We start from the raw sequence: 21078 nt of genomic DNA, 5'->3' as shown, positions 1-21078 counted from the left end.
CTTGAAGTCTCAGCTTAGATGTCACTTTCTTGATAAAATCTTCTCTTAACAACTTCCAACTCTGTAAATGGAGTTAAGGGCCATACTTACTTCTATCATGACACTACACATTGGTGAAAATGTTTATTTTTCAGTCTCTTATAATAGACTTCAAATGAATTGAAGGCGGGGCTCTTATTTTGTTTTGTATACAACTCACAAAAGTCAATAGCTAAAATATGAACAAACATTTAATAATACTAAAAAACAAACAAACAAAAAAAAACATTTAATAATACTTTAGTATTCTAGGCACTTCTGCCCTCTAGAGATAGGACTTAATTGAGACTCCAGAGAATGAAACAGGAGCTGTGCCTGTTTTGTTCATTTTTGCATTTTGTGTCTGTGTGTAGTAAGTATTTAATACATGATGTTGAATGCAATTCTATGTAGTGAAATTTAAAAAATAATGAATATAAACGCATACCATTACTTTCTACTGTCTGTGTTGTTAAGACTCAAAAGGTCTTCAAGAACCATTACCTCATAAATGTACTCTGTTAATACAGGACAAGCATATCACACTGACCTAGATTTTTGTTAGTTTCCTTTACAAGAATCTTTATTTGAGGAAGCTAATTTTCCCAAAGGCCAATTTGCAGAAGGCTGATTTGTCAAGTTTGTTTCTTTTAACTCTTTAGCGTTATCAGTCAAGTTTTTATTTTTCATCATAATAGTATTTTAAGTAACGCCCAATTGCTCTCTATCTCAGCTCTCTATTTGCGTATATAGGCTAAAGGGCAGAGAGTGGAGGAGATAGAGAATGTGGAGAAATTGAAGAAAAATCAAAATTTCTTTTCACCAACTTTATATTAATTGCATAATATGAAAACAAGCGTGTTGCTCAACTGTACAAACTGGATTTGCTTTGTTCTAGTCTCAAGTGCAAGATACTTGCCAAGTGAATCAATTTTCCTTCCTGGCACCCAAAAATCATTTTGCATAGCTCTATCCTAAAAATATAATTAAATTTTAGGTTGAAAAGTATATTCTGACCCACAGATTGGGAGAAAATATCTATAAATAATGTGTATAACAAAGGATATGTATCTGGAATATACCAAGAACTCTTACAAGTCCACAATAAAAAGTAACTTATTTTAAAAATGGACAAATAATTTGAATAGATGTCTCTCTAAAGGAGTATTCAAATGGCCGGTAATCCCTGAAAAGATGCCCAACAACATTAGTCACTAGCGAAATACAAATCAAAAGCACTATGTGATACCACTTCACACCCATGAGGATGGCTAAAATAAAAAAGATGGACAAAGGAAGTGTTGATGAGTATATGGAGAAACAGGGATTCTCACATATTGCTGGAGGGATGGTAAAATGGTACAGCACTTTGTAAAACCATTTGGCAATTCCTCAAAATGACACTTGTGTCTCTTTCCTAAATTTGATTCCCTGTGTGTGGATTGCTAGATCCCATTTCCTTGACTCACTTCTTTCAGTTGGTGGAGTAGATCCTTTAATAGCTTCCTGAGAAAGGCTACCTGGAAGGTAAGTTATTTGAGACATTATCTGGAAAGATGATAATCTGTTCTTACACTTGACTGATAGTCTCATAGGAAATACTTTTTTTTCTCAGTATCTTTGTTATTTTTCCATTGTTTTCCTCTTTCTATTGAGCGATGCTATTGAGCTGTTGAGTCCTATTTGTGATTTTTGACTGTTTCTTGTTGTTTGCTTGTTTATTCTACAAAATATAATTAATGCCTCTAATTCCTCTCAGGCAGGTCTACTCATTAAATGTGAAGTGGAACACTTCTACAATGATGGAGAATGTGGAATAGTTTGAAATCCAATTTAATAGTCTAGACAATGTATATTCCTCAATGAATTTGTCCAATAAAGCTAATTTGACTTTTCTAAGCTTTGCTAGCTTTGCTAGCTTTATTGGCATTTCTTTTGATACACATTAGGTGACATTTTAATCCCACTTAGAATAATGGTAAGATGGTAGTTAACCCCTGGTGAGGGATCATTAGCTAAAATGAAATCTTCTTCTGTAAAACATTTTTTTCCTTAGATATGACAAAGTCACTCTGTGGAGAAAAAAAGCTTTCAACTGCTGAGGTAAAGTGATCAGGGAACAGGAGATTAGAGCAAATACTAAAAAAGAGAAGATAATTTTTGAACTGATAACCCATTTATTTATATTTACCAGGTAATTACTTCACCACCTGCAACACTTTGATTATGAAATAAAGGACTGAGGAAATTAACTGGATTAATTTATTCAAGAAAATTGTCAGTTTTTATTTAAATTGTTTCCAGAGGTTTTCAATCAGGTGGGTAGGTGAAAAGATACTCCCTTTCCTTCTGCCCTGGGAGTATATCAGAATCTCAGCAATGGGAGTTGAGAATATAGGGCTGTGTGGGTAACGGGAGAAGGGACATGCATATATTTTGCCAGAGGTCCCTGAGGGATTCAGATTTACCCCTATGCTAGTTTAACCAATGCAGGCTTGTATTTCCACTTTACAGTAGCCACTTTACTCAGTCTCTCAATTGCCTTTTATCTGCCTAGCCGTGCTACTGCTTCCCCCTCCTCTCCATTTTTGGAAGGGAAACTAATTGTGATAAAGTGAGACATTTTGTAGTGAAAAGGATACAGTTTTAATACTTTTAAAAAATTTCAAAAAGCAATACAATTAGCTAAGCACTTATGTTTTATTAGTAAGAGCAAGCAAAATTAATAAGTAAATTCAACGAAAAATGATTATGTGTCAGAGTGTATAGTTTTTACATTGACATTTCACATAATCTGACTTTGCTTAGAAGAGAAATCACTCGGCTGTTAAAATTACTTTTAAAGAGCTGTCAAAATTGGAAAACCTGCTGTCAAAAATATGATGAGAAAAGTTTAAAAATGGTAAAGTATGTTGACTTAGACAAAAAATATTACCTTAAGGAAGGAAAACTTGAATATTTATCATGATCTTCAAAAGGGATGATTTTCCCTCCTCAAATTGGACATCTTTGTTTTAAAATTTATATCCTGACACATGTATTTTCACTTTAATAGCAACGTGAATGAAACCATTTATATTTGTACCGCAATGAGAATATATCTAGATACTAGAAAATGCTAAAATATTAATACCATCTATGATCCTTCTTACTATTATTTATTTTACTTCATTTTACAAAAAGATTTTTAAAAGTTATTTTAGAGAGAGAAAGAGCTGAGTGAGGGGAGGGGCGTAGAGAGATCATCTCAAGCAGACTCTCCCCTGAGCAGGAGCCAGACACTGGGCTCCGTCCATCTCACGACCACGAGACCATGACCTGAGCCCAAATCAAGATTCAGATGCTTAGCTGACTGAGCCACCCAGGTGCCCCTATTTTGCTTCATTTTTAATTGAAGAGGAATTTTAACCCTTATCCTAGTTTTCAGCTCCTTGGATTTCTTATACATGGATTTATCAAATAAATATATCTTAACTAATACAAAAAGGCAATTCTATACTTTCTGGAAAGGTTGGTGAGATTTTTATATTTTCATTCTGCCTATTTAAATTATAAGAAAATAATATCTCATGCCAGATGCTCAGTGATGCACCACTGAGAGTTTGAATTCCAAATGGTTAATTTTGAGACTTCACACTAATCTTCACTTAAAGATTGATCTTTCTGTCCCTATCATAATATAATTCAAAAGACATAAATATTTGAGGGCCTTGGAATTGAGGAAAGATACATTAGTAAAACTGAGCCTCTTTTAAACTCTTTCCATTTTACCATGAGTAAAATCTGTCAATAATTTAAACCTCAAAGAGTTGAATTTCTTCTTGAACTAGTCATTAGGATTCTCCAGAATATGTTAAGCATTAGATTATCAATTCTTAATAAAAATAAATAAGGATTTGTAGTTAGGTGAATAAAATATGTGAATATGAAATAAAACACAAGATTTTACCCCTATTTTTCTGCCTATATAAATAAGACTTAAACTTTGTTGGTTAAGTAACTGCTTTGTCCACTTGTTACTGTTGTGTGACCTTAGGTGTTTGCCTCTTTTTCCATATGTAAGATACAAGTAATTGGAGTTAACCTCACCTGGCACATTTACAATAATGTTATGAGGATTAACACAAAAATGATTGTAAAGAGCCTCGTAAGTGTAAATGTTTAAATAACCCTGTTTCATAAAGAAGAAAACCGAGCTAAAGATACAGCTATATTGGAGTGGATTTATTTGAGCTGGAATTGTGGAAGAAAAAAATTTTCCCTGCAAAAAAAATAACTCAATACCATTGTCCCTGATGAGTAAAGAATATTGTTTTAGGGTAGTTACTATCGTATTGTCACATGAAATAATTTAGGGCTGGCTATTAGACATACTTATGTTTACATAGTCTTATGTTTTATTGCCACTAGATTTAATCATCAAATTGTAAAAATTGCATTTCACATACCACGTAATACATGTACCCTAAAACATAGATGCTTAAACAATAAAGGTACTAACAAACATTGCCATGAATGAGAGAAATGTAATTTCATCGCATCAACTTGAATGCCAGAATAATTTTAAGAGATGTCAACTATATAGAAAATTAAGTGTGAAGATTGCAAATTTAAACATATTTGAATCTGAATATATAAATCTCATTGTTCTCAGAATCATATTGACATACCCTTATTACACACATGCATAAGAAACTATAAATTTAGAACTCTAACTGGTAATCCAAAATACGGTATGTGTACATTGAAGAAAAGTTTGTGTTGCTATGGGAACTTTGGCTTTGTTTACATTATATTGCAAACTATATTATGTGCCTTGGTTCACCTTAATGACTACCTTCAGATATTGCTAATTATACTATTTTCCCTCATTCACTCTGATGATTAACTCCTTAAGGTTAATATTGCTCATCTTTATTGAGTTAGTTCATATTTTTCTTGAATACAGAAATATGAACTTACATTTACCTTCATTTGTGAAAATTGCATTATGCATGTCACCATCACCTGTTCATTACATTAAGTAAAAGGAGTTTTAGCTTTTATGAAATTTGCAAAATCACATTTATGAAAATTATAAGCTTGACCTTGTTTGCCTATAGATACAACATATTCCAAATTGTAGAAAATAAAATTTGTGAACATTTTTTGTTTTGGATATAAAAATGTGTAATTTCCTTATTCAGAATTTCTTGTAGCATTTTAAAAGAGGAAATCTAGGCCATTAAAAAATTGTTCACACTTTCAATGTATAGGCAAAGATATGATGAAATATTCATTATGTGTATGCAGAATCCCTTCTGAGTTAGTAGGACTCTATAGAGGTAGTTGGTAATGAATGTGTTACATCATAAGTATACCTATGGAATAGATATTGAAACTCAAGGTCTTAGTTACCTTTCTACATTTTCCAATTAAAAAACTTTGAAAATCAGAAAAATTTTATAATGAAAACACCATATGGGTTATTTTAATTAGGATAAGCCGGAACTGATATCTTTATTCAAAAATGGTCCTTGGGTTTCTGTGGTGTGCTAGATATGTGCTGGGCATGGGTGTTCATGGTAATATAGATAAGCTCTCATGAGATTACAAATATACAAAGAGGCAATTAGAATATAGTCTTTCAGATTCTGTATTTTATAAAGCTGTTGTTAAATCCATTAGGATTTTCTTTCCTTTTTTTTTTTTTTTTGCCTTCAGGAGCATATTTACTGTGTTTGAGATGATACATCAGGTGGTCTCTGAGTTATAAAGGGTAAAAAAACATTCCCTAATTACAAGTTGACATACGTAAAAGGTAAAACATTTTTCACAACAGCACAAACCACATAGTCACAAAGAGATATAGGGTTACTATAAATAACCTCATTCCTGATCCTCTATGTCTACTTTTATAACTTTATGCAGATAATAAATTAGGTTCAAATGCACTATAATATATGATAGGGAGAGTAAGAGAGAGAGAGAGAGAGATCATGAGCAGAAGGGAAGGGGAGAGGGAGAAGCAGATTCCCCACTGAGCAGGGCACCCAACATAGGGCTCAATTCCAGGGCCCTGAGATCATGACCTGAGCCGAAGGCAGATGCTTAACCAACTGAACCACCCAGACACCCACAAGTAGACATTTTAGACATAACTAATCTACAGCTACAAAAGTCTACTCTTGTTGGCATTTATCCTTTTGGGGGAGTTTTTAAGTCTTTAAGAGATAAAAGCAAAGAAAAGAAGTATGTACAATGAAGGGGTTCAGAACAAATACTCCCAAAATGTGCTACTTTGGCATATGGATTACTTTGAGCTGAAGGCAATCAAGACCCAGCGGGCTCAAGAAAAACTTTCACCTCTTCCTTAAACTACCTAAAAAAATTTATATAGGGGGCCTAGCCCAGAGAAAGGGCTATAACCAGGAAATGACTTTTTGTTTTCTATGAATGGCCTATTTGTATGGCAAGACAAACATCTAATTACTAAACATCTGCTCTTCTTATCTTGTGAAGTACCCTCCTTCCCTTTGAAGGCCCCAGGCTCTATCTCATTCCTTCACTCATGTAAGCTTCACCTGCCTGACTTGTCCTCTCATCTCATATTTTTATCGGATCTCCATATGTGTGTAATTAAATTTGTTTTTCTCCTGTTAATCTGTTTTATGTTAATTTGATTATCAGACCAGCCAAAAAACCTGCAGTGGTAGAAGGAAATTTTTCCCTCCCCAACAACAGCAGAATTCTGTATTGCAAAGGCTATAATGATTTGCAGCATAGGGGCACCTGGCTGGCTCAGTGAGTAGAGCACGCAACTCGATCTCTGGGTTGTAGGTTTGCACCCATGTTGAGTGCAGAGATTACTTAAAAATAAAATCTTTAAAAATTAAAAAAAGATTTGCAGCACAGTGAGAAGGTGTCCCTGTACCTTCACATTGCATAGAAATTATGTGAATGCTATTCTCTATCTCTTGTCATGTTCTGCTTTTTTTTTTTTCGAGTACCAGTCAACTTTTATTGGATATTAATTGTGAATTAAGCACTGGAAGGATTCAAGGATGCCAGGCAAAAGTCATGGTCAGGAATGCCAAATGTGCTTCCACACTGGGCCCTCTTCAGTGGTACTTGCGTAGCCGTTCATGTTTGAGCTCCTTGTAAGAACGACAGTAGTTGAAAAGCACATAAGCAGACAGCACCATAGAAATCCCAGCAACACCCCCTTTCTTCACATTGATATACTTGTTGTAATACCGGCAGTAATCTCTTTGAAATGCTCCAGCAATGCCCTTAGGGGTGAAATCCTGCATCAGTATCCAGCCTGGCAGCTCTCCTAGTTTCACCTCCATGAGCTTCTTTTCCTTCACTGGTACGGGCGAAGCTATCTTGGAGTCCTGGGTGTCCGCTCTCTCATGTTCTGCTTTGTTGGTCAATACTGAGAAGCAATGCTTCCAACTGTAGTATCTGGAGACTTGCAGTCTGCCAAAGGGAACGAGTCAGCCACAAAATCTTTGAAACTGTGGAAGTGGGATTCCAGTTTACTTTAAGGATATTCAGACAGACAAATCCTTGACTGTTGATGTTGTTGTGATAGATTCTGGTGTGGAAAGTAACTTTTGGTGGCTTAAATGAATAATTGGATGAAAGCATGGTATCCAGAAAAACCACACCACCTTCAATGCATGCAACCTAGTGGGCCAAATATAGTTAATCTCCATTCAGAAATGTTATCTCCTTTAAGGCCCAGCATGGTAGTAGGGAGGAGGGACATGGATGGCTTCAGTTAGCTCCTTCTGAAGTCTTTTCTCATTAACAGAAATTTAGCAGTCATTTTGATAGAGAGATTGGGGGGTTAGTTTTGTTTGTTTGTTTTGTTTTGTTTTGTTTTGTTTGCTGGGTGACTGAATATTTTCTTTCTTCTTGTTCTTCAGGCTCTGGAGCAGTGAGGTCTCTCTGGTCTGCATCTGAACTACCACTGTTGGTGTTGGTGCTCTCATCATTGGATCTTTACTTATCATTGGACATCTTGGTGAAGTTACTTCTTGGAAAGTTCGACTGCTTGTCTGGTCTAGTCATACAGTCCTACTGTGTGGGAGGAAAAGAAGGGGAAAAAAAAATCCTTCCTTAAGGAAATGCAGGCAGCTGGGAGTGGGGGTTGAGGGAGTAGGGGATAAAAGAAGCCGAGGAGATTCCAGCTGGGGAATATGGAAAATTGAAAGTAGGGGGGTGGATTGTGCCCCTTGTGAATTTTTTTTAAGGATAATAAATTTTTTAAGGGCATATCAATTGATGATGTTTGCAGGCAGGTTGGTTCAGGTCAAGAAGCAGGGGTTTGTGGAGATAAGTTTTATATATGATGGAGGAGTGATGGATACACAACATTCTGCCTTTGTCAAAACCCACAGGACTTTTTATAGAACTAGAATGAATTTTGATGTATGCAAATAAAAAATTCTTTCAGAAGGTTGGGAGATCTCAGAATGGAATGCATACTGTCACAGAACAATCTAACTTTATGACATTAACAAAACAACCTCACTGTAGGGATGGGGAGTAAAGGTTCTGGCCATGGTAAGTTTGGAAATGAGTGGAGTCTGTGAGACCAACGGCAAAGGAATTGCACGTAAACAGTTATAACTTCAATTAATATTTGTTTTCCATAAAGGTATGGGTTAACAATTCTGAAGCCACTATGCATATATGCTAAAATTCAACAGTTAGGTAGATGGATGGCAGATGGTAGAAGCCATGTTTCTCACTGTTGGAGCTGGAGAATACAGACAAATAAGAAAAGGCTAGAATGGCCTATTTGGTAATAAAATAGAGTGGGAAACATTGGCATTAACTCATCTTAGGTTAATATAGAGTCAGAAGGATACAGATAGTAATATTTATAGACATTACTATAATATACATATTGCATATACAAAACCCATATATAAACCCATATATTTTCTTACTCTGTTAGATGAGAAGGTCTAGAAGAAAAGACACCTAGTAGCAACAAGCACACTTAGTACACTTAACACGTAGATCTTGGTTTCTAAAGCCATTCTCCTATTAAAGGAACTAGGGCTCCCTGGAGAAAAAGCTGATTCTAAGGCTTTGGCAGGGAATATGTGTGTGTGTGTGTGTGTGTGTGTGTGTGTATCTATATCTATATCGATATAGATATAGATATAGATAGATATACAGGTGAGCCTGGATAACCTTATACTGTCAGAAAGTAAGGAAGTACTCAACACGCACACACACACACACACACACACACAGTGATGGCAGTATGTCAAAGGGATACAGAAACCAACTGAAAAAGCCTCTGATGGCCAAAGCTGAAATGATTTGAGCATCAAAATAAAGTGGTATTGAATTATATTCCAAGGCATAAGATAAACATCCATGAATCCAATTGATATAAATAAGTGGTTGAGTCAACAAACAAATGGGAATGAACAAATAGCCTGTGTAGTAGAATTCCAAATAATTTATATAGAGCCTCTACCCTCAAGGAGATAGAATATAACTTTTTACATCTTAAGTGTGGGCTACACATAGTGACTTCCTTCCAAAGGGTACAGAATGAAAAGGTGGGGAAAAAGAGTAACTTTACAGAGAAGAAACCAGACAAATACCACCTGAGCCAGGTGGTCAAGATTAACATAAACAGTGACGGTTCATACCAATAATATGTATTCATGACATATGATAAGAATAGCACTTTACCCATGTGGTCTTCCTCTCTAAAACACATAACTCCCCGCTAGAGGGACATTGAACAAAACACCTAACCAGTATTCCTCCAATCTGGCAGGATCACCCAAAACAAGGAATGTCTGAGTAACTGTCACAATCATGAGGTGCTTCAGGAGACATGACAACTAATATCATGGGTGGAAGTGTGGAATAGAAAAGAGCCTTTGATAAGCAATAAGGAAATATGAATAAAATATGAACTCTAGTTAATCATAATGTATCAGAATTTGTTCATTAATTGCGACATACATAGCATACCAACATCCGATGTTTATAATGGGAGAAACAACATGTAGTAGTATATGAGTGTTCCCTGTACCACCTCTGAAACTTTTCAGTAAATCTAAAACTATTCTAAAATAAAAGGTTATATCGACAAGTCTGTACTAAACGCTCTATTGGATTTCATTCCTGCCTTCTACCAAGCTTCCAGTCTTTATTTCCAGTGAACCTTTGAGGTCTGCCAGTCTGGCTCAGTCAGATCAACTCTCACCAAGGGAAGAGGGAATGTGAAAGCAGCTTAAGTGGACAGAGTTTACTTACTTCAGGTTTTCTTTTTAAAAATTTTCTGGTGCTATCTATCTGCCCTTTCTCTTCTGTTCTTCTCCTTCAGTTGCTTTATAACTTCGAATTTCTTGTAACTTCCTTGTTTATCATTATCTGCATCTACAGCTCTGATAATGAGTACTTGCAGATTTCTTGTTTCTGTTTTTTTCCTTCAAATTTTTATTTAAATTCTAGTTAGTTAATATATAATATAATGTTGGGGTCAGGAATAGAATTTAATGATTCATCACTTACATATAACACCCAGTGCTCATCCCAACAAATGCCCTGTTTAATTACCTTCACTGTTTAGTGCCTCCTTCCAGCAGCCCTCAGTCTGTTCTCAGTAGTTCAGAGTTCTTACGGGTTTGCTTGCTTCTCTCTTTTTTCCTTCGTGTGTGTTCATGAGTTTTGTTTCTTAAATTCCACATGAGTGGAATCATATGGTACTTGTCTTTCTCTGACTGACTTATTTTATTTAGCATGGTACCCTCTAGTTCTGCCCATCTCACAAATGGCAAATTTTCATTATTTTTGATGGCTGAATAATAGTCCCTTGTGCACATATACCACTTCTTTTTTTTTTTTAAAAGATTTATTTATTTATTCATGAAAGACACACAGAGAGGCAGAGACATAGGCAGAGGGAGAAGCGGGCTTCCCGCGGGGAGCCTGATGAGGGATTGGATCCCAGAACTTCAGGATCAAGCCCTGAGCCGAAGGCAGACACTCAGCCACTGAGCCACCCAGGCATCCCTATACCACTTCCTTTTTTTAAAAAAAAGATTTTATTCATGATAGACGACAGAGAGAGAGAGAGAGAGAGAGAGAGAGAGAGAGAGAGAGAGGCAGAGACACAGGCAGAGGGAGAAGCAGGTTCCATGCAAGGAGCCCGACGTGGGACTCCATCCCGGGACTCGAGGATCGCGCCCTGGGCCAAAGGCAGGCACCAAACTGCTGAGCCACCCAGGGATCTCCCCTATACCACTTCTTTATCCATTCATTAGTCAATGGACGTTTGGATTCTTTCCATAATTTGGCTATTGCTGATAATGCTTACTTGCAGACTCTGAAAGCACTCCATGTTTATTTTTATTTTTTTAAAGAATTAATTAATTAATTAATGAGAGACAGAGAGAGAGAGAGAGAGAGAGAGAGAGAGGCAGAGAAACAGACACAGACACAGACACAGGCAGAGGAGAAGCAGGCTCCATGCAGGGAGCCTGATATGGGACTCAACCCCGGGTCTCCAGGACCAGGCCCTGGGCTGGAGGGGATGCTAAACCGCTGAGTCACCCGGGCTGCCCAGAAGCACTCCATGTTTAAATCTTTCTATTTAAGTAGGGATGTGTGTGTGTGTGTGTGTGTGTGTATTGCTAATGTTTTATTTATTTAAAGTAAGTTCCTTTCCTACCTCTCTCCACAGCATCCCTTTCCACAAATGTTGAATATTTTGTTTTGATTTTTATTATTTGAACTTCACCAGACTTTTATTACACTATATATAATAATTTATTAAATACTATTGATTGCTATGCTATTCACCACATACTTGTAAATGACATACTTAAACTAAAAGTTGAAAAAAAACTAAATTTACAGAAATGTTATAAGAATAGTATGGAAAATGTCTAGATATTTTTCATATTTACTGATTTTTAACTTTTTAGTATTTTACCGCATTTGCTGTATCATCTCTCCCATGCACACTTTCTCTCATATGTATGTATGATTAGCTTTTCTAAATCATTTGAGAGTTGGTTGTATGTATTAAGCCATTTCTTCCTTTAAAACTCGAGTAATTAGTGTTTCCCAAGAAAAAAATATTTTTATGTAATCCAAATATAGTTATCAAATTTAAGAAACTTAACTTTGATAAAATGTTTTTATGCCTTTAAATTTTTCCCAATAACATCTTTTACAATATTTTTTAAGTTTATTAATTTTTTAGTAATCTCTACATCTAACATAGGGCTTGAACTCACAACCCCAAGATCAAGAGTCACATGCTTTTCCAACTGAGCTAGCCAAGCATTCCTTTTATAATATCTTTAACACTGGTAGAATATCCACTCTCGGGTCATGTAGTAAGTATATTTAACTTCTATGCTTTTTTTGTTGTTGTTTACTTTAAGCTGGAAACTTCCTCAGACTTAATTTTTTTTCAGACTTAATTTTTAAAAAATATTTTAAGTAATCTCTACACTCAACATAGGGCTCAAACTCAAAACCCTGAGATAAAGAATTACATGCTCTACTGAGCCAGCCAGGCACCCCCAGACTTTTTAAAAATCTGTCATAATATTGACCTGTGTCAAGGCCAATTATTTTATCCAATGTTCCTCAATTTAGAGTTGTCTGATTTTTCTTTATGATGAGACTCAGGTTGTGTACACCGGCTGGAATACTACGAAGGAGATATCCTTTTCATGGTATCACATTCAGGGGTCCACATTGTTGATATTAATTTTGATCATCTGGTTCTCCACTGCATGATTACTATTTTATTCTTGAAACCAATAAGCAATTCTTCAGGGAAGCATTTAAGGATCATGTAAATATCCTGCTGTTTATCCTAATTTTACCCCTGGATTTAGCATCCATTTGTGATTTTTATTTGAACCGCTCTTAACTACGAGGGTTGCAAAATAATAATTTTCCAACTCTATTACTCTCTCTGTATTTGTGGTGTCATCTTACTGTAATGGAGATAATATTCTTTCTTTCTATCTATCATCTATCTATCTATCTATCTATCTATCTATCTATCTATCTATCATCTATCTATCATCCTTTCTCTCTCTCTCTCCATCCTTCCCCCTATCATATATTTATAAATCTCTCATCTATCTATTTATCATCTTTCATCAGTATGGACTTAAGGATTCTATTTTTTATTATTGGGTTACACTCCATTACTATCTTATTTATTTTGAGTCTCAAATTGTTCTAGATTTGACCAACAGGAGACCCTAGAGGCTGGTTTCTCTGTCTTCTTGGCATTTGTCCTCATCCTGTTTTTGGATACTATTACTCTTACACAATAAGATGTTCTAGACTCATTTTGCACTTTTCTGACCCACCTTTGATTTTTTTCTTTTGTGACAATAGATATGCTCGTTATTGGTGCATTATTGCCTCTAGACCCTTTCACCAGAACTATGATATGCATGTACATATGAAAGTAAGAGTGCATATTGATGCCTTCAATTGCAAACTGAATCTATAGTTTTTTTGTATCTCCCTTCTTCCACAGGGAAAACCCTGATTCACAATGACTCACAACTCATTTGTTTGATTATCTATACACAGAACGACAAATGTACTAAAATAGTTCAAAATTTGTTAGTTCTTTCTCTTCCCTAGATTGACAGTATATAAGCAAAGTGTTGTGTTAAAACTTACTTGTATTATTATATTTTCCTTTTTCAGTACATTTTTGTCCTTTATTTGAAATACCGTTGATTTCTCTTTTTCTTTCTTTCTTTCTTTCTTTCTTTCTTTCTTTCTTTCTTTCTTCTTTTTTTTCTTTCTTTCTTTCCTTCCCTCTTTCTTTCCTTTTTCTTTTTTGGTTTGCATTTAGTTTTAGGTGTTTCCCTCCATTCTTGTTAAGTGTTGATTTAGTTTAAGTTTTTGATTATGAATACTTCCAAATAGCAACTATTTAAAAATGCATACTCAGAACAGTGTCACTCTATCCCATATCTCTTCCATGTGATTCTTTCCACTCTGTATATAAACAGAACCAATTTCGTCATTCTCTAGTTTATATTTCATGTTTTTATTTTCAAAAAAATAAACAGATTTAATGTTTCTTTTATAATATACTTACCTTGTTCAAACTACTGTGTAGTTTCTCCTGTTTAGATTATGATTGACATACTTTCATCACAGTATATCTTCAAATAATCGTATACCATTTTCCTCCTATGATTTTTGTGCTATTTTTGCTGTACATTGTATTTCTACCTAAAATTTTAAATGAATTTTTAATATTTGTCTTAAACACTCAATTTTTCTTTATATGAGTGAAAATATTTTACAACTGATCCATTGTTAATTTCATGTAGTGAATTTATCTTTTCACATATTGTATTTATTTCTCTAGAGTTTTATATTTTTGCTATGTATTTCATGTTTTTCTTCATTGTGTTCATGTTACTCTTTAAATTCTTGAGCGTATTTTTGGATACCTATTTGAAAGTTAGTTTTTCTATTTTTTTCATCCTTATCACTTGTGATCTTTTTCTGTTGGCTGATTTTTCTTTTAACTATGGATTTAATTTTATTGCTTTCTCACATGTGTAACTATACTTTATTGAATGCTGTACATTATAAATTTCATGCCACTGTTATATTTTTAAAACTTTCCTTCAAATTGTTATTTGTTAATATATAACTTTGTTCTGCCAAGCAGTTAAGTTCCTTACAGTTCAGTTTTATCCTATCAGGACTTTCTTTGAAGCCATGCTAGAGTGGGTTTGGGACAGTCTACATTAGGTCTAGTTTAGCTTTCTTGGTGTCTCTATTGAATGCTCTAGGTAGGTATTCAGTGAGTGAGGAATCTATACTCCGACTTTTGGGAACTTGAACTTTTCACACACACACACACACACACACACACACACACACACACACTCCTTTTTGTGTGTGTGTGATTCCTGGGAATTATTTGAGACACATTCTTTGTTGTCTTTGCCTCAGACTCATCTACATGACTGAGGTCTGCTTGGAATCTACCTCCTCAGAGCATGGTCCAGGAAGTTCTTCCAAGCAGAAATCTAGTTTGATTATAAAGCTCACCTATTTTTTTCTCTTCTGTGATTGATCAGAATCATATAATGCCTGTTGTGCAATGTTTAAAACACTTTATTTATATTTTCCTATTTTTCTAGTTGGTAATGGTAGGTGGTAAGTCCTGTGCGGTTTTCTCCATCATGTAGAAGCCTAAACCCCTGCAGTCATCTGAATTCTGTCTTTAACACTGACAGGTTTTTCCTTCTAATTCTTTTCCAAGTACTGCCAGCTTACAATTTATTTCATTCTACTGTTTTTCCATTTATTCTTTGAGTTCTGTATTTCTGTCTTCCTTCAGAGAGTAGTTTGCTTTGTTATCTTTTTAAAGTTCTTGCCGAAATATTTTGCTACAATTGTATTTTCTTTGTAGTATCTTTTCCTGCTGAGTATTCTCTTTGTTGCCTATGTTGTACTTTTTTCTCCTTTCAATGTCTGTGTTATTTATTTTTTATTATTCATCACTGACTGATTTTGTATTTCCTCAACTAGCTATTAGTAGGAGATTCTTAGGGTGGAGAACAGTCAGGAAAGAATGGCAAGTTTGCTAGATTTTCACAACACAAAATCTCTTTTTTTACTCAAATGTCAAAGAAAGACATTTTCAGAACACGTGCAGTGTTTGTGTTATTCTTTGTATCTTCCTGACTCCTCTGTTAGTGGCACTAGACTGGGTCAGTAATATTATAGCTGACACAGTGCAGCTCACGTCATTAGATGCACCCACAACAGAAATAAGAGTATATAGTTTTTTGCACTTCAGTGGATATATCTTTCCTTCAGAGCTTATTTTTTGGTGGAACTTTTTGAGATTTGATCTTCCTACTAAGATTCTATAACTTTAAATTTTTTCTATAAAAAATTTAGAAATATTTTATTTATTCTAGAGAGAGACAGAGCAGGGGGGAGGGGCAAAAGGAGAGGGAGAGAGAGAATCTCTAGCAGACTCCTCGCTGAGGGCAAAACCCTATGTTAGGCTCCATCTAGTGACCCTGGGATCATGACTTGAGCTGAAGTCAAGAGCTAGATATTTAACTGACTAAGCCACCCAGGTGCCACATCCATAACTCTTTCTTTCTGCTTTATCTCACATGGCTTTGGGATCTTGTTCATCAATTTGGAAAGTCTAGATTATAAGTGTCTCCCATTTTAGTAAAATTGGAATTGTGAGAGTTTGAAAATTTTTCTAATTGAGTTTTAATTATTTTCAAGGAAACAAGTAGTTGAATCCTGATTCATACAGCTATGTTAATACCAGAGGTAAGAGTCAATTTGTTGATTGTTTAGCGCTTTTTAAATGTCATGCTTTAATGCCTTTATGCGATTGCAATTTATAAAATGGAACATACATCTTGAATGTACTCTACATGCTAGATGATCAGTGATATGAGATTAAAATTCTGGGATCAAAGACCCGAGATGGAGGTTGGTAATGTAATGCATAATGAGGATGAATACACTGTCAAAAATGAGGGAGAGTGTCAAGGATGGTATTGAAGAGGGAACAGAAATGTCAGAACTAAATGACTACTTACAAACTGAGAAATATGCAGAAGTTATCCACATGATACAATTAATCTAGTCCAGGTAAGGGGCAGAGATACTATGCCAATACCAGAGAATCTTGGAATTCAGAGAAATCCTATTATCTTTTTCCACCATAGTAAGAGCTAGCAGTACCTTAGTCAGTGTGGGGCCAACACAAGGGTGCATTAATATATGGCTAACACTCCTTGGCAATAGTGCTATGTGAAGCATACTGGAGGTTTCAAAGAATTTGCTTATGCCTGTGTCCATGATAGAGAAAGATTTTAAAAAGTATCGTTTAATCTCTCTCTCTCTCTCTTTATTATTCTGTTCCATGGTACCAATAAGCTTTATACTTCTAGTTTATGGTTACAAGTTAACTGCCTTTATGGCATAATTTCCAGGCTAATACAATCACATTAGATTTTTACCTTTGTGGAATTGCTGAGGAAGATAATTTGAAGTTTATGGCAAGAACAACGTAAGTAGGACAGATCTCTACAAGGTTTCTCAAAATTCAAATAATAACCACCTAAGGAAGGTCAATACCTATAAGATCCTAGAGGATAGGTCCATAATTTAGAAGGCCAATATACTTTTAAAAGAGGAAATAAAACACTATAGCTTGAAATTTAGAAGCTTTAGGAAGAAAGTCTATAATTGCAGTGTGATTCCCTAATAATGGTATTTTAGAGGACAAGTTTACAGCTACCTTTAGACAGTGTGAAAGAAGCTCACAAGTAATCTCCCAAGAGATGAAATTGAAAGGAGTGGGGCACCAAGACAGATATTAAACTTTAATGAGTTTAGTATTATATCTATTTATCTTTAAAGTATTCACCTCTTTAAAATAATGTGATAAAATATAGCATAATAGGAAAATATGTCCTATTTTAGAAGTATAGCAAACCAGGCTGCCCAATGCAAAATTGTGAGTGAGATAATTTGAAGCTGAGAAAATATAAATACAGTATGAGCCCACATACCATGAAAAGTTAACAAATAGGGAAGAGAAGCAGCGGGGGAAACCCCAGGGCATTTAATCTTATTTTATGGTGGCATTCATGTACTGAAAAGAGTGAAAGAACAGCCCCCACACTTCCAGAAGTGAGTCAGTTTCATGTCTCAAGCTGATTATAAACCATTCAAGGGCGGCAGCCTCCCACAGCTGACTTTAACTGTGATTAGAATAGAAGATGGTGGCTAGTTTGGGCTTACCATATGTACCCTGAAGCCTCAAAGCTTCAGGTAAACTCAGAATTTCTCTAGGACCAAAACATTGGCTTATAAATAACTTTCCATTTACATATTCTGAAAAAGACAGCTCATCAACTGGCTACTCATATATGTTTAAACCATGATCCATACTATTTGGCATATACTTGGCATACCAATTTCAAGAGTTTAGGAACTCCATATTAACTTCAAACCCTTTCTACTCTCTACTCTTATTCTCATCACAAAGAACAGTATTCCATCTGATGGATGTAGGCCATGCTGTTTTGCATAAGTTCCCAGGTTTTAGTGAGAATCAGAATGTTTTTCGAATAATATGGATCCAAGACTGTTTGTGGTCTAGAAGGGGAGAAAACTTAATGTCATGGTCTTTGATGACAAAACACTGGGTAGAGATGCTCTTAAAAATATTACAATTTTTTTCTTTTCTAATCACATAGGGGATTTCATATTTAGAGATTTCCTTTTAATCCTTTCTTCTGAGCAGCTCACTTAGAAGACACATAATAAGGGATAAAAACAAAACCAAAAACATCTGCTTTGCAGAGTGGAAAGAATTTCTGTTTTTCCTTAACTAAAAATAGAGGTTTACAACTTGTTTAGGTGATCCTATTTCTGCTACATATTTTTTTTAAAGATTTATTTATTTATTTATGATAGGCATAGAGAGAAAGAGAGGCAGAGATTCAGGAGGAGGGAGAAGCAGGCTCCATGGTGGGAGCCTGACGCAGGACTCGATCCCGGGACTCCAGGATCGCGCCCTGGGCCAAAGGCAGGCGCCAAACCGCTGAGCCACCCAGGGATCCCCCTCTGCTACATATTTTTAAGTGTTGAGAATCAGCAGTGAAGCTACCTCTTGCTGTTGAAGTTACATTACTAACTTTGATTAAAACAATTTTGAGTGTATCAGAGCTACAAGATAGTATATTTTCTATCATCTACCAGACAATGAAAATAATATATATTGGGTAATCCGTATTCAGGCATATAGAATAGGTTAATAAAATCATACAGGTTAAAAGCATTGCAAGCTGTAATTTAAGGAAAGTTGCCTTTTCTTTTTCATAAAATTGCCATTTTATTCAAAACAAAATGTGGAAATATTTCCCAGTATAATTTGTGGCCACTTCACACCAAACATTAAATATTCTTATTTAATTGTGTGAAAATTCACTGAATTTATGAAAGACTGAATTTAAGGGAAATAGAAGTTAGTTTTAAAAATTATTATCTTTTTCCTGAGCTCAATTTAACCTATTAAATTTGATTTAAAAATGATAAATCTGGAACAATTGTAGTGGAAATTTCAGAAAGAAAAATTCTTTATCTCCTGTGCTTATCAAAATGCAAGCCAATTAAGAGGGCATAGTGATATTCAAAAGGAAATTTCAAATTTTGAAGATGTCTAACACAATATGGGAGTAATATGTACTGTTTTTTCAGTCTCCTTAGTTTTGTTCTCAGATGAATATATCTAAAAATAAGTTGAATTATTAAGGGTCCAGAGGATTTAAAACCCCAACTATCCCATCCACATCCCTCTAACTTGACAATAGTGTATATAATGGGATCTACTCAAACACAAAATCACTTTTCTTTTTTCCTGGGAAGAGATTTGTAGCAAAATTAAATTTTAACTTATTTTCCTTGCAAAGTAAAAAGTAAGAATGGTCGCTATGCCACTTCATATTCCTCCTAAAGAAAAATAAATAAAGCACATAATTAATCCAGGACAAGTGATCCAGGATTCACATAAGTGGCACTACACATTTCTGAAATGTCCTCCAAACTAAAGGTTTATAATGAGTGAGACAAGAAATTATAATTCACTCTATCAAAAATCTGAAGAGGGAGGGAATATTTTTGCTATGCACAAGCTGAATCAAGTTAATGAGGCATCTAACATTGCAAAAAGAACGTTGTCTATAAATAAATTCAGTCTGATTGGGATGTATTAGTTGTCTGATAATATTCTGTAGCCTACAGATGCTTTGGGTGGAATGTAGATTTCTTAAAAAAGAAAGGCAAATGGAATTACTTCTGTAAAGCTCCAGGTCAATTCTTGTAAGTGGCATTAAAAGAAATTTTCCCTTTAAAGCATGGCTTACCATTCAGGATATTTCCAACATAATACATTTCACATAAGACAAACTGTGTTCTTCAGTGAAATCTACTTGAACCTTGGAATTTGGGGAAAATATCTCCCTACTTACTCATATTTTTTTCCATTGAAATTAGCATGTTGAGGTGATACCCATAGGCTGCATACCTAAACTCTAGCGGCTTAAAAGAGGATATAATTCAATTAGAATAGCCTGTGCCTACAATCTTGTACATGGACTTATGCTTATTGTTGAGAGGACTGTATTTTTATTAATGAATACATGTTATTTCTGATTAGCTACCGGGTGTCTCTATGGAGTGGTGCAAATCAATTTTTTTCAATCAAACTGGAGGTTCAGGTTTCCAGGAACTTGTTTTTTTTTTATAGGATTGAAGGGTGTAGAGGTGGAATATATTTAATATTGGCTAACCCTTTGCTTTTCCTGCAAGGAGCTCTTTGTTCATGTACTCAAATGTATAACTCTAAGACATATCTCCTTGAAAACATTCAGTACAATTTTACTTCTGCCACTTTTATCCTTTTGAAATTATTTTAAAAATGTATATATCTTTACCTTAAAAGGTTCAAAGGATAGGGAAAGGTACAAAGTGAAAAATAGAAGCCCCTTCCCACCACTACCACCTTTCCACAGACCCAGTCTCATTTGTTAAAATTTTATATTATTAGGGATTTCTTGTTTATTACAAAAAATTTGAAAGAGTCTATGAATTATTAGGGAGTATCTTTAGATTTATTGACAGATTTTACAAGTTTGACTTGGAGTTCTGGGAGTTTTACAGACTTTCTTGATGATGAAATCTTTGCCTCTAGTTTTTATTCTTTTTTAATTTCCATATTAGTATCAGAATGAGGAGTATAATAAGAATATCTTTATCCTGACATCTTTTATTGAAAGTTCGTTTACTTCCCAATCTTTTAAATAAGTCTTATTCTGCCTTAATTGCAAAATTAATTTTTTTTGTACAAAAGTTCTTTCCAGTTACACCTACCTCTTCATCTAATCATTTCCCTTCCTTCAGTTCTTTGGAACTCCACAATATTAAGGTAGAAAGAGGCCTTTAAAATATGCAAGCTAGCCTTTAACAGAGTAAGTTCTT

The 21078-nt window shown here is 34.9% G+C and overlaps 1 pseudogene; it reads right to left on the bottom strand.

Moving 5' to 3' along the window:
* Positions 1-7010: 7010 nt before the first annotated feature.
* Positions 7011-8025, bottom strand: LOC129499384 (ubiquitin-conjugating enzyme E2 E3-like; annotated as a pseudogene).
* Between the last annotated feature and the right edge of the window lie 13053 nt (positions 8026-21078).

The sequence above is a fragment of the Nyctereutes procyonoides genome, unplaced genomic scaffold, assembly GCF_905146905.1.
Source record: "Nyctereutes procyonoides isolate TBG_1078 unplaced genomic scaffold, NYPRO_anot_genome, whole genome shotgun sequence".
Taxonomy (NCBI): Eukaryota; Metazoa; Chordata; class Mammalia; order Carnivora; family Canidae; genus Nyctereutes; species Nyctereutes procyonoides.
The sequence above is the reverse complement of the archived record's forward strand: the minus strand, read 5'-3'. Positions and strand labels throughout refer to the sequence as shown.